This window comes from Excalfactoria chinensis, chromosome 7 (assembly GCF_039878825.1).
Source record: "Excalfactoria chinensis isolate bCotChi1 chromosome 7, bCotChi1.hap2, whole genome shotgun sequence".
Taxonomy (NCBI): Eukaryota; Metazoa; Chordata; class Aves; order Galliformes; family Phasianidae; genus Excalfactoria; species Excalfactoria chinensis.
The window spans coordinates 34,205,713-34,218,186 of NC_092831.1; positions in this window are offsets into that span (position 1 = coordinate 34,205,713).

Below are 12,474 nucleotides of genomic sequence, written 5' to 3' on the forward strand. Positions count from 1 at the left end.
CTGTCTGTCCCGTTGCTGGGATGCTGTGATCGTCAGGTTGGTGAGGTGATGCCAGGAAGAGATGAGAGAGAAAAGAAACAGAATTTCCAACCCGCAGGAAATTCCAGCATACTGACATACATTTTTTTGTCTTGGGCTGGCACAAAGAGTCATAGTCCTGGATTAGTGCTATGCAACAAAGTTGTCCCCAAAAGAAATCAAAATCAAAGATTTTACATCAAGTCCTTTCATCATTAAGAGGCACCTCCTGCAATGTGTTTGCAGATTCCCCAGCAACAGATTCTCCAAGAGAGTGAACAACGCAAACTTTAACTAGTTTAAGACGAAGTGATGCAGGTGATGGTGACAGTTTGAAATGATTATTTGGAATGAGCAGAAAATGAAGGTCCCTCATCTTTCCAGACACACCAGGTGACACAATGAAGAAACCTCCTGATATCTGCAAGAAACCAAAGGAAGTTTTCTAGTAGGGAAAAATGGGAGATATCTAGGATTGTCTTTCCTACACCATCATACCACTTGACCAGACAGAGCATTTGCTGTAGCAGTCCTAGTAGAGGTATGGGCTTATGGATTTGTCTAAAAACTTAATAATTTTCAGTTGAATGGCCAAATAACAACTAGTTAGGTAGCTGGTTAGGAGACTGATAGTGGTAGGGTTTATTTCCTCTTTGCTGCTGGAGCTGCCTAGGGCTGTTTCCATGTATTGCTGGGAGTCTGCATGGCCAAATTCTCTTTTGTGGTCAGCTCATGGGCTAACTATGTGCCAGTCTCACCTCCATGCTGGGAAAGAACCATGAGTAGATACCCCTGGAAGCTGTGCTATAGCACATGGCAGACAGAGAGGTGATATGGCAGAACCCCACAACATCCTTCTCTCCAAATTGGAAGGATGTGGATTTGACATCCGGAGTATTTGATGGGTGAGGAATTGGTTGCATTGTTTGTAGCCGGAGAGTGCTGGTCAGTGGCTCAGTCTGGAGACTAGGGATGAGTGGTGTCCCTCAGGGTCAGTGCTGTAACCAATACTCTTTATTATCCTCATCAGTGACATTGACAGTGGGGTTGAGTGCACCCTCAGCAAGCTTGCTGACGAGGTCAGGCTGTGGGGTGCAGCTTAAAGAGAGTAGATTTAGGAAAAAGTATTTTACAGTGAGAGTGGTGAGGGACTGGCATGGGCTGCCCAGAGATGTGGTGGATGCCCCATCCCTGGAGACTTTCAGATAAAGATCTGGACAACCTGATCTAGCTGTGCATGTCCCTGTTCATTGCAGGGGAGATGAACTCTAAATGTCCCTCCCAACTCTAGCCATTCTAGGATTCTGTGAGTCTATGATTCTGTTATTTATTTTTGTCACATCTATTGCAAAGAAACAAATTAGCCCAGGACTGCCTGTCAGTCAGTTCCATCACGTCCTGGCTGCTTCCGCAGTCTCGCCAGGGGAAGGACAAAGCCATTCCAATCCCCTCTGTAATGGCTCAGTAACCCAAACTAGACTTCTGGCAAGGAAAGGTGAGAGCCTTGAGACATTTGTTTTGCATCGTTGTCCCAGAGACCAGAGTGGGACTGAGGCACAAGATGTCTTTATACAGGCAGCTTTGAAATAATTAACTAGCCCAAACAAGCCATGAGAGGCAGTTCCTGGTTTACATGTGGATTGATAGACTGTGCTCACAGTTACCCATCTTCAATAGCAAGTTTTTGATAGTCAGCATCAAAGCATTTTCTATGCTGAAAGTTGAAAATTGGGCTGGCATCCTGGAGAATACAAGCAGTGTTCCCACTCACAGGAGATAAGGCCAGCAGGTCCTTGACAAGAGCAAATAAATTGTGTCTTTCCACAGAACTGAGTTGAAGAGGAAGGATGTTCTGCCAGACCACGCAGTTGTGTGCACAAGAATGTGCCTGCATCACACAGATGTGCACGGTGACACAGCTGTGTGCCCTTTCTTGGGGTGATCTCAGGGTCATCCCTGCTATTGCTGCTGTTCTCCCTTTGCCTGAGGTTGTTCCCTGTTGGTTGCTAGGTTGACAGCTGCTGGAAGCCTTGTTGTTAATTCCTCCTGCCCTATACATGTGGGTAGCCACTCTTTGGTGTTTTTTCAGCCTTCCAGAAAAAAAGCTTTGCCTGTGATATGGTTTGGGGGTTAAATCCTACTGGGACATCAAACCCCAGGTGCTGATGTAAACCAGAACGGGCTTTCTGTGATGGCACACACACATCTGTTGCAGTCAGACTGAACCAAACCTCTCTTAAATCAGACCTCGAATGCTCCGTTCTGCACTGTGTGTGGAGGTCAGCCAGCAGTTTCAAGATCCATCTTGCAACAGATGTTACAGGCAAGAGAGGAGCCTTCACCACCCTTTGCCCGTGCTGCTGCTGCCCCAGCTCTGGGACAGCAGGACAGGCTGAAGACAGGGTGGGTATGGAGCACCCCATTTCTGCAAGGAGGGCCTTCTGCATGGCACAGAGCTGTTGTAACAGACCCAAAGTTTGCTCCTAGGGGTTTCCTCTCGTCCCCCTTTTCTTCTGCTACAACAGTCAAATACAGTACCATCCAACTGGCATTTTTCATGTCTTAGGAGAAAACAAAGGGTGCAATAATAAGCATGCCATGTGAGCACCTAGAACACAGTTCCTTGCTGCTTCAAGAGCCTGGACAAACAGCATCTCTGTCAGGTCCTGGCTGCTGTTTTTCTCCTGGCTCAGTTCTAGTTGGCAGTTCAGCCCTTCATAAACACGGATATTAACTCAAAGTGCTTGTCTATAGCTTCTGAAATCCCCACAAATCCCTCTCTTTCTCTAACGAATCCAAGCCCTCAGCAGCCTCCAAGCGCTCGCTGCTGCCTCTGAGTCACACGTATTTCTGCATAAGTAAGAAATTAAGCCCAGAGTGTTTCTGAGGATTTGGGGTTTGCGATAGTGTCCTTGATGGTAAAATTATCCCTGCACATAAAATGATGCCTTGTTCAACGTGTGTGAGAGCTTAACACAATTGCACGTGATATTTTCCACAGGATCTGAAGCACTTTCTTTTTTTTTCAGAGGCAACCTGTAAGAGCAGCACATTGCTCTGCTGATTCTCTGGGGCACGCAGGCCTGGATATGGATGAGGCCAACAGCATCAGGCTGCAGCTTTTCTGGGCACACACTTACCCAGGCGCAGCCCTGGCTGCTTCCCATCTGGCTCTCTGCAGCTCCTTTGGAAAGTGTGTCAGAAGGGGTCTGGCACGGGGAAATGAGAGCATGTGGTGGATCACTGCACTGAGACCCAGCACAGCCCAGTAGGGCAGACCAGCGTTGTCCCCAGGTCCTGCTGACAGCATCACATTGCACAACCTGCGTGCTTCACCAAACACACTGTGCTCAACGTGCAGCACGTGGCCTACATGCACCTCCTTCCCTCTGCCCTATCGACGCTGCACAGTGCAAGAACACTGAATATGACTTCACAACAAAATGACCAGCTCCTCCCTTGAACCATTCCACTGAGAATTAACAGCAGTAGGCTGTCTTGTGCTGCTGCTGGTTTCACTGGCCTTAGCCACACAGGCAGAAGCCACCACACAAAGCAATGTGGGAGCAGGAAGGGCTCGCAGGCTCGCACAGCTTCTCTGTGCAGCACCCATGGGTTTCACAGCTCCCTTCCCATGGCTACCTGCAATACAGGAGGGCTGCATGCAGCAACGGCAGCACTGCCTGGAGACACAGCGTGCTCTGAGCTTGTGAGAGATGTGTGAGCTGGCAGAGAGTCCCTGTGGTTTCCAGTTTCAGTTGATGTCTCACCATCCAACCCACACTGTCCCACTGCTATGCAAGCCAGTGGTCTGGCCAGCTCATTTGCAGGCACTCAGGCACTGGGAACTCTGTGCTGTCCAATTCAAATTGAGCTTCTCCTCTCTTCGTTGTCACAGAGGGATTTGGGATTTCCTGAAAATTCAGGTTCCCAAAACATTTCATGTCTTCCGGATCTGGCTCGTGAATCAACAAATTGTGGAATCATTAAGGTGGAAAAGATTTCTCAGATCACCAAGTCCAACCACCAACCCACCCCATCATTCCCACTGACCACGTCCTTCAAGTGCCACATGGGTCTTGAGCACACTCAGGGATAGTGACTCCCCCACCTCCCTGGGCAGCCTGTGCCAGTGCATCACTCCTCTTGCTGAAAAGAAATGCTTCCTAATGTCCAACTTGAGAGCACCTGGTGCAACTTAAGGTCATTACTTCTTGCATGCAGCAAGACATTGCCAAAAATGTACCCTGCTGGTAAATGAATGAGCGGTGAGTCAGTGCTGGCATCACCACTTCTCTCAGCTGTGTCACTCAGCTGATGATGGGCTGCTGCCCAGGTGCTCTGCTAGCCTCCATTTGGCTGGTACCACTCAAGCAGTGAGGGCACAATTTTTTCCTACTTATCAGCTTTACTATCTCCTTTTTGGTGTAAGAAAGGGAATTCACAGGAGAAGACAGTAAAGCATGAAAAACTATAATGCAGTCAAGCCTGACTTGCTTAATAAAGACAGAAATGATCATGTCAGGATCGTCAAAGTTCTTGAGGTGCATAGAGTCAGGGAGGCACTGACCTTTTGACAATTCTCCTTTGAAATCCAATCAGTTTCTGATCATCTTGTGTCTTATCTCCAGGTAATGTCAGGAGATATTACAGCAACATAGTTAACAAAGATGTTTGCATATCGTTCATTGCCTGTTATGTCTCTCAAGATACTAGGTAAAGAAAAGACATAAAATTATGATGGGAGCTATTTTGTTGGTGAGGAGTTGCAAAGCAAAGACAAGTTTTCCCAAGGCCATGACTCAAGGAGGCAGGAGAAGAAGGAACCAAACTTTCCTCCCTTGATCCCCATGTGCAAGAGACTCTAGGGATAACACTGAGAGTGTCTGGAGACACAATTCAAAGCACTAATGTGCAACAAAGTCAAGTTCCTGTTCAGGAACACTTCTGGCTTAATGCTGTGCTTTTTTCTTCTATTATTCAGCAGCAAGGCAGCAGTCTACTGGTCACCTATACTGCCTGAATGATGTGCATCACTGCCAGGTTGGATGTCTTCATCTATAAGTCAGTTTTCAAGGTATTTATTTCCCTATATCTTGAGCTATCCACAGTGAAGTAATCTTCATCTGTGCTAATATATTTGAACCTTTCCATATCAGGGCCAAGGAATAAATGTGTCTGGACTAAAATCAAATGGTACATTTTTGTCTTTCAGAGTGACAAACTGGCCCATACAGATCAAAGCTCCACAAAAGGTGGCCGTTTCAGAAGCTACTTGTGATCATAAGCAGATGCTGCCATCCAGCTTTGCTGAAGTGTTATCATGCATTTCTCTGAACAGATTTTGCATGAGCTCAGATAGTTGAATCAAGGCTGTGTGCACCAGTTATTTACACTCAATTGATATTGAGAACCAAATTAGAAGCACATGTTCGCTGTGCAGTTGACCCACAAATACATTTTTCTTATTGCTCTTTAACTAGTGATGGTTACGTGTTGCATTAGTGAAAATAGATGTATTACTTCAGGCCAGCAAAGGAACAGAAGCACCTCCCCTATGAGAACAGTCTGAGAGAGCTGGGTCTGTTCTGCCTGGAGAAGAGAAAGCTCAGAGGAATCCCATCCATGTGTATAAATACCTGATGGGAGGGAAGGAATCGGTGCCCAGTGAAAGGACAAAAGGCAATGAGCACAGACTGAGACACATCAAATTTTACCTGAACACAAGACATTACACTTTTTTACTGTGAGGATGGTCAGACACTGGCAAAGGTGGCTGGGAGAGATTTTGTGGTATCTGTATGTGGAGATGTTCAGAACTCAATTGGACATGGTCCTGGACAATCTTCATTACTTTACATGACTCTTCCTGAGCAGAGGTTGTAGACTCAATCTTGCTGCTGTGATTCAGTTGGTTCTTGTCTATATGGAAGAGCGGCAGCTCACAGGCAGTACAGTATCTTGTGCTGATTTTGCTGCTTAGTCATACTGCAGTAACTAACTTGGCAGTTGATCTTAGCATGTTCCTTGCAAATGTTTCCATTTATGGTTGGGATTCTTATTTCCATTTGCCTCCAATCACCACGCAGATGGAAAGCCTCCAAAAAAGGACGGCCATAAGATTTACATCAGAAGAAACCAGTTCTGTCTATTCACTCCATGTGTCTAAGATATCTCTTTGGGAGCACACCACTCAGGATACTCAAAGACCGAGTAGGGATAATTCTGGCTAGAAGCAGGTGCTGTGCTGTCTAGTGATGGGAGCATGGATGTCATTTGGTTATCTATACTGTCCTTGCCCGGAGTTCAGAGATGCTAATGAAGGAGACAGCAGCAGCCATTTGACCTACCAATCCCCTCTGGCCACCAATCATGGCCATGCCCAGTCCTTTCAGCAGTGCTGCTGACCCTTGGGGCTGCATGCAGCAGCAGCCAAGAAGGGATCAGGAAGAAAGCCTGAATGCTCCTTGCTGGCCTCTGGGACAAAAGGATCCGCTTACAGAGGGACACAGCATGTGGGATCCAGGTTCCCTGCATGGGTTACAGATGTGCAGGTTTATAATGCAAGTGGAAATAGCATTCCTGGCTTAGGAAGAGCTTTAGGGCAGATAAAATGGACTCATGATGTGAGCTGGAGACAGGATATGCCTGCTGCCAGTGTGCTGCTCTGGCTGGGTCTGGGGCCCAGGGGAAGAAGCACCCTCATGTGCTCCCACACCTTGTCTTGTTTGCCAGTCCCTTGACTCTCGCTCTGTCCCCTGCTCATGTGACATAGAGCTTGAGAACAACTAGCAAACCACAAAACAAACTGCCATCTTTTCCTCGCCCAGAGAACTGGGTTGGAAAAATCATGGATTTCCACTTAATACTAGACTCCAAAGAGGTGCTGGAAATGCTGTGCTTTTTGCTCTAGCTCCATGGTACTTCCAGAAATGAAGACTGTATCTAAGTGAAACCTGGGCTGAGCTGCCAGCTGTGGCTTGATGTGGAGGCAAGAAAGGTGCAAGGACCATATCATCAGGCTGGCAGCTGCCTCTTCATGCTCTTCAGCAGATCATGGATAACCCCTCCATGTCTGGAATGTTTCCTACCAAATGTTTGGCTCAGTTCTACGCATTCTGTACAAAAAAATGTGATTTCTGGAGAAATCTTTTGAAAACAGAGCATTTATTTCCCAGCCAAATAGCCTAATCTATGCCAGAGCGGAGTCGTCCACAATCAGAGCATTTAATTCCTATAACCAGAAGAGCCCTGGCTGTGATCAGCACCTCTGCAGGAAGAACAAATATATTACTATTGTCTGGACCCACTGATGAACTTCTGTCTATAGTTCTTGGCTTTCTGGTCACACTTGAAGAGAAGAAGATGGGAGCCATTTAAAATCATCATGTCAGGATGTAGCATTCTTCACCCCATGTGCAGGAGGGCAGAGGTCTTGTGCATTATCCCATTCTCAGGAGCTCACCGTTCTTCATTCAGGCGGGGATAAAAGATGCATGGAGCTATGGGGGGCACTCTCCCAGGATGGAGACGTGGGGGAGTGCTCACAGGGGCTCCTTGCTGGGGGCTCATAGGGTGAGCCAGCAAAACCCTAGACCAGAGACAAGTTTGACATTTGTTGGTAGAGCAGAAACATGGCAGAGGCTTTGCCAAAACCAACTGCTCCCTGCCGTCTCCTGCTGCCAGACACTGGCAGGCCCCAGTCCTCCCCTAAGGAGACTTCTGTTCCCTACCAGCCGAAGCAGACAACTCTTTATGGGATCCATGTGTGGTTGATGAGAGGCCTGGAGAACTTAATCATCTCTGGTCTGGGGTTTTCTGTGAAGCACTCTCATAGCCTCCAATTATCTGGATTCTCCAGAAGGAACGTGGGAGGCTGATTTCCCCACAGGGTTTCCAATGACTTCCACAAATCCTTCCTTTCCCATTTCCCATTTCTAGTCCCTTTCACCCTTCATCCTTTCTCTCTGTGCTTGTCCTCATGTCTCTGTGCATGTGGATGAGCTTTATCTTGATCACAGAAGTTCCTTCTAGTTTTACTTATCTTAGAGACATAGTAAGCAGGGAGTGCAAGTCTGCACTTCCACCTCTCTGGTGTTTATTTTGTTTATCACAAACTAAGGCTGGAAAATCTCAAGCCTATTTGGACTGAAGCTTAGCATCTGAGTTCCATTGGCCAACTTAAGAAGTAGTTTAAACACAAGATGGTATGTGATCAAAATTACGTTGTTTGATATTGAAAGTCAGATTCAAATGAATGCTCCAATGAAGGACACAGAGAGTTAAACAGGTAAAAGGATACATCTCATCCCTGGTATAAATCTTTTAACTTGCAGCCCTGATTTCCTGGGCTGGTTTAAGGTACTTTCAGTAAGGGAATTGGGGGATGAGTGCACCCTGCTCTGCTGTACGTGGCCTGAGGAGCAGGGCCTGGAAGCCAGGAGCTCTGAGGGTGATATTACTCACATCAAGTACACGGAGAGCAGCAGCCGTCGAGAGGTGGAATGACTGCAGCCATAGAGCAGCTGCTGGGCGGCTGCCCCAGAGCTCCCTGTGCTTTGGTTGGAGGCACATCTCCTCACATACTGTGTTAGCAAGACACAAATTAGCTGCAATCCAAGTTCATTTATTCCCATCTGGTTCCAGCTGAGTTCCACTGACTGGTGTGTACATCCATCAGCTTCTCTTCTCAACCCTTCTTGGCCTTCTTGCTGCCTGTATGCAGAAGCTCCTCTGTTTCTGGAAGGGAAGAGCTATGTTTTCCTGTAACCTCTTTAAGATAAGAATTAGAAGCTTGCTGTACAGGTAGGGAGGAACTCAAGGGGGGGTTTCAGTGGCCGTGCCTCTCTTAGGAAGTACCACCACCAGCATGGTGCTGACCTGCCTTCAGTGTCAAGCTGGGCTCACGTCCAACTGCTGCAGCACTGCAGCCACGTTCAGTTCTCTGGGTGATTGTTAGGAGTAGAGCTTTCCAAGAATCTAAACTTAATCCTTTCTTTCGGTGAGTATCTTCAATTACAAGTTGTAACGATGAAGAGAATGATGAGAAAATCTGACCCAGAGATCCCTAAAGTCAGTTTAAAAACACCACCTTCTTGGCTTCAAGGTTTTTTGCATATTTGCTTTCTAATTCCTTTTTAACTGGCCTGTCCCAAGTACTCAGCTCTGCAGAAGTGTTGATACTGGAAACGTTCATTTAAGACCCAAGGGCAGCAGAACTGCGTGGTTACAGAGAAAGAAAGCTGGGATTAAAGACAAGATTAGCATTTCAAATCAATCAGCTCCTTGCTGAGCCCTAACCAGTCCTTGCCAGCCCACCAGGCTCCAGAGGGAAGTCTCTCTGACCAGGCTCAGCCTGCTGCCAGCCCACAGCCCACCCTGCTGTACCCCCACATTCACAGAAGAAGCTCTTTTTCCCCCCCTTCCCTATCTGAGACCTTCATCCCCCTCTTTTCCCAGGAAAAGGCTCTAATTAATTCCTTTCCTTTCTATTTATGCCTATTACTCACTGCAAAACAGTGTTCCCCAGTAGATTTATGGCTCAATATAATGACTAGGCCTTTGGGGAATATTATTCATACGGTCATCTGAATCCAACAGAGAAAGTCTATATTTTATTTGTAACCTTAGTCAGAGCAGTCGTTTCACAGAGAGGCAGCGGCTGCAGGATCCAGAAGTGAAAAAAAAAAAAAAAAAAAAGAAAGAAAAAATAAAGAAAGCAAATGTTTAGATAGAAGCTCATCATCAGAAAAAGGAAACTGAGATCTCTTGGGTCTGTACATGGAGCTGAGGGCCTCGGGTGGGACGGGATGTGACTAAGTTCAAAAATGTACATTTTTTGAGCCATCACTGGTAAAAAGCTGGGAAGGGGAACGAGTTTTCCTCTATAAACTATGTGGGTTTCTTTCTTTCTTTTTTTTCTCTCCCTTAATTTCATGGAAACTCCACTGCAAGTTTTTCCTTCTTGTTTCTTTGGTGACAAGAAAATAAAACAAACGCAGCTGGGTCATTCTGCTCTTGCAGTATTTCACCACGAAGCTCCAAAGATGCAAACTGTGTGTTTTAACTCTCTTGTTACCACAATCTATTAAACTAAAGCTCCCGTGAAATCTACAGAAAGATAGCTCAGGATTACCAACATATACTGCAGATCACAGAGCACTCCTGCCTCTCTGGGGCCCTGCCCTGCCAGCAAGCTGGAATGCAGTTGCCTTACTGTGCAAAGGCTCTTCCCACCAATTCAGCAAGGCTTGAGACTCAACGGCCTTGACTGGCTTCATGGAAAAATGTTCAGCAAGAGAGGAAAATATCAGAGAGCGTGGATTGTGAAACTGGGAAAAGGGAAAGTATTCTGGGAGAAAGGGCTTCAGTCTCTGCAGCCTCTGCTCACCATCCACCCATTCCTGGATGGACTCTTTTGCTCCTGCCACATGACATTTCAGGCAGAACAGCGGTCACCATGCCGTAAGCTAGTACTGACATGGCTGAGCTCAGTGAGTCTCAGCAGAAGGGAAGATTGAATGGGAATATATCTACAGTCCCTCAGTGCCTTCACACAAGGCTGTTCCAAATCTTCCTGACTCTTCCATCTGTTGCAGAGCTGCTAAGATAACCAGTAATTCAGAAATGTACAGCTGGAAGCCGTGGCTGCTGACTGGAGTCTTCAGAAAGACTGAAGTTTGAGGTTTTGTTTTAGTTAGTCCTTTACTGTGTTAGTGGCCCATCACCACAGAACTGATTGCCTGATCCACAGAGACGGATGTGTCTGGCTAGCAGGCAGACATGCTGAGCCATTGGAACACTCTAGAAAGGCTGAGTGTAGAGAGCACACCTGACAGTTGGTTCTCAGGATATTAACAAGTCTGCAAGCATAGCCTTTCAAAATGGCCAAGAATATGAAGAAGCCGTGCAGCAAGAGCAGCTTCAAACAGGAGCTCTGGAGAAACTCTGCAATTTCTCTGAGCCAGACTTCTTAATGATCACAGTAAATGAGATCATCATCAGAAGGGAAAGAAAAGCTGGAGCAAGAGTTGCTGCGTGAGTGAATTATTAGCAAATACTTCAGGAAGTTAATTAGACATAGTCAGGAAGCCCATGATGCCCAAGCATGACTAGATATGGGGCTTACAGCCCTGCTAGCAGTCTGGGTCAGTGTTGCCCTGCTCCATGAGAGGTACAACAGAAGTTGGACCATATCAATGCATTCTTGGTGATGTTAAGAGTGTGTTCTGTAAGTTTCTCAGGAGTTTATCCAGTATGGGATCACCTGAAAGGTGGGGAATCACCACCTCTCATTCCAGCTGTTCCTCTTCATGCTGAGACAATGTAAGGTCTCTGGGACATCATCCTATAAATATCATATATAAGCTCTGGAATCATAGAATAATCTGGATTAGAAGGGTCCATTAAAGGCCATCTGGTCCAACTCTCCTGCAGTGAACAGGGACACCTACAGCTCTATCAGGTGCTCAGAGCCCCTTCCAGCCTGACCTTGAGTGTCTCCAGGGACAGGGGAAAATCACATAGATCTGGGTCTGCTCTTGGCAAGGCTCCAGTAATGCTGTAGGTTGGGAAAATCCTTGGGGCTGTTTAAAACAGAATTCTAGAAACTGCCAACAGAACTCCTTTATGTGACAGCAAGCAGAACTTTATGGGTACAAGAACACTGTGTATAAAAACAGGGTGTTAAGTAACTATAAAACTGCAATAGCATAGGGGACTTAAACGTTAACATCAGAATAGGAAAAAGTATGCAAAGCCTCAGATTGCACTTACGTGTTCATGAGGACTTTCTAAACATCCTGTAGAAGTTGGCTTAAAGGCTTAAATCCCAGGAAATGCTGATAGTATGGTGGTATCAAATGAGCATTTGCTTTTCCTTTGGAAAGATCTTCTTCTGTAGCTAATTTCATCATCATTCAAGAATATCAGTCACAGTGGGGGCTGCTGCTCAGGTCTGCATCTTTTTTATGGCTATAGGACTGTGTGTGTTATGTGAGATGGATGAAGTTTTCTTTAGGCACTTGAGAGAATCCTTACTGTCACAGCCCAGGTATTTAAGACTGAATTTGACCACCACCATTTACTGAGAGGGCAATATGGCTTCTTCAGTGGGTCAAAGGCAATTTGGGGATGGAGGCTGTTAATGAATCAATGCAGGGAGGTGCTCTTTTAGACCTGCTGCTCAAACACAGGGAAAAACTGATGAAGGCTGGACACAAATTTGTTGGCAGGATTTAGAGAACTACGGAACTAAAGATTCTTATGGAAGTGGGCAAGGTAAACATCAACATTACAACCCCCCAGACCTCAGAAGTGTAGGGCATGGAATGTAAACACATTGCCTGTGGATGTATGAATTCAATTAGGAACAAGTATTTGGAGAGAAGGACAGCTACACAAGGGCCTCGATTCCACTGTTTGGTTTGTAGTCAATGCAAATGCTGAGACTATCAA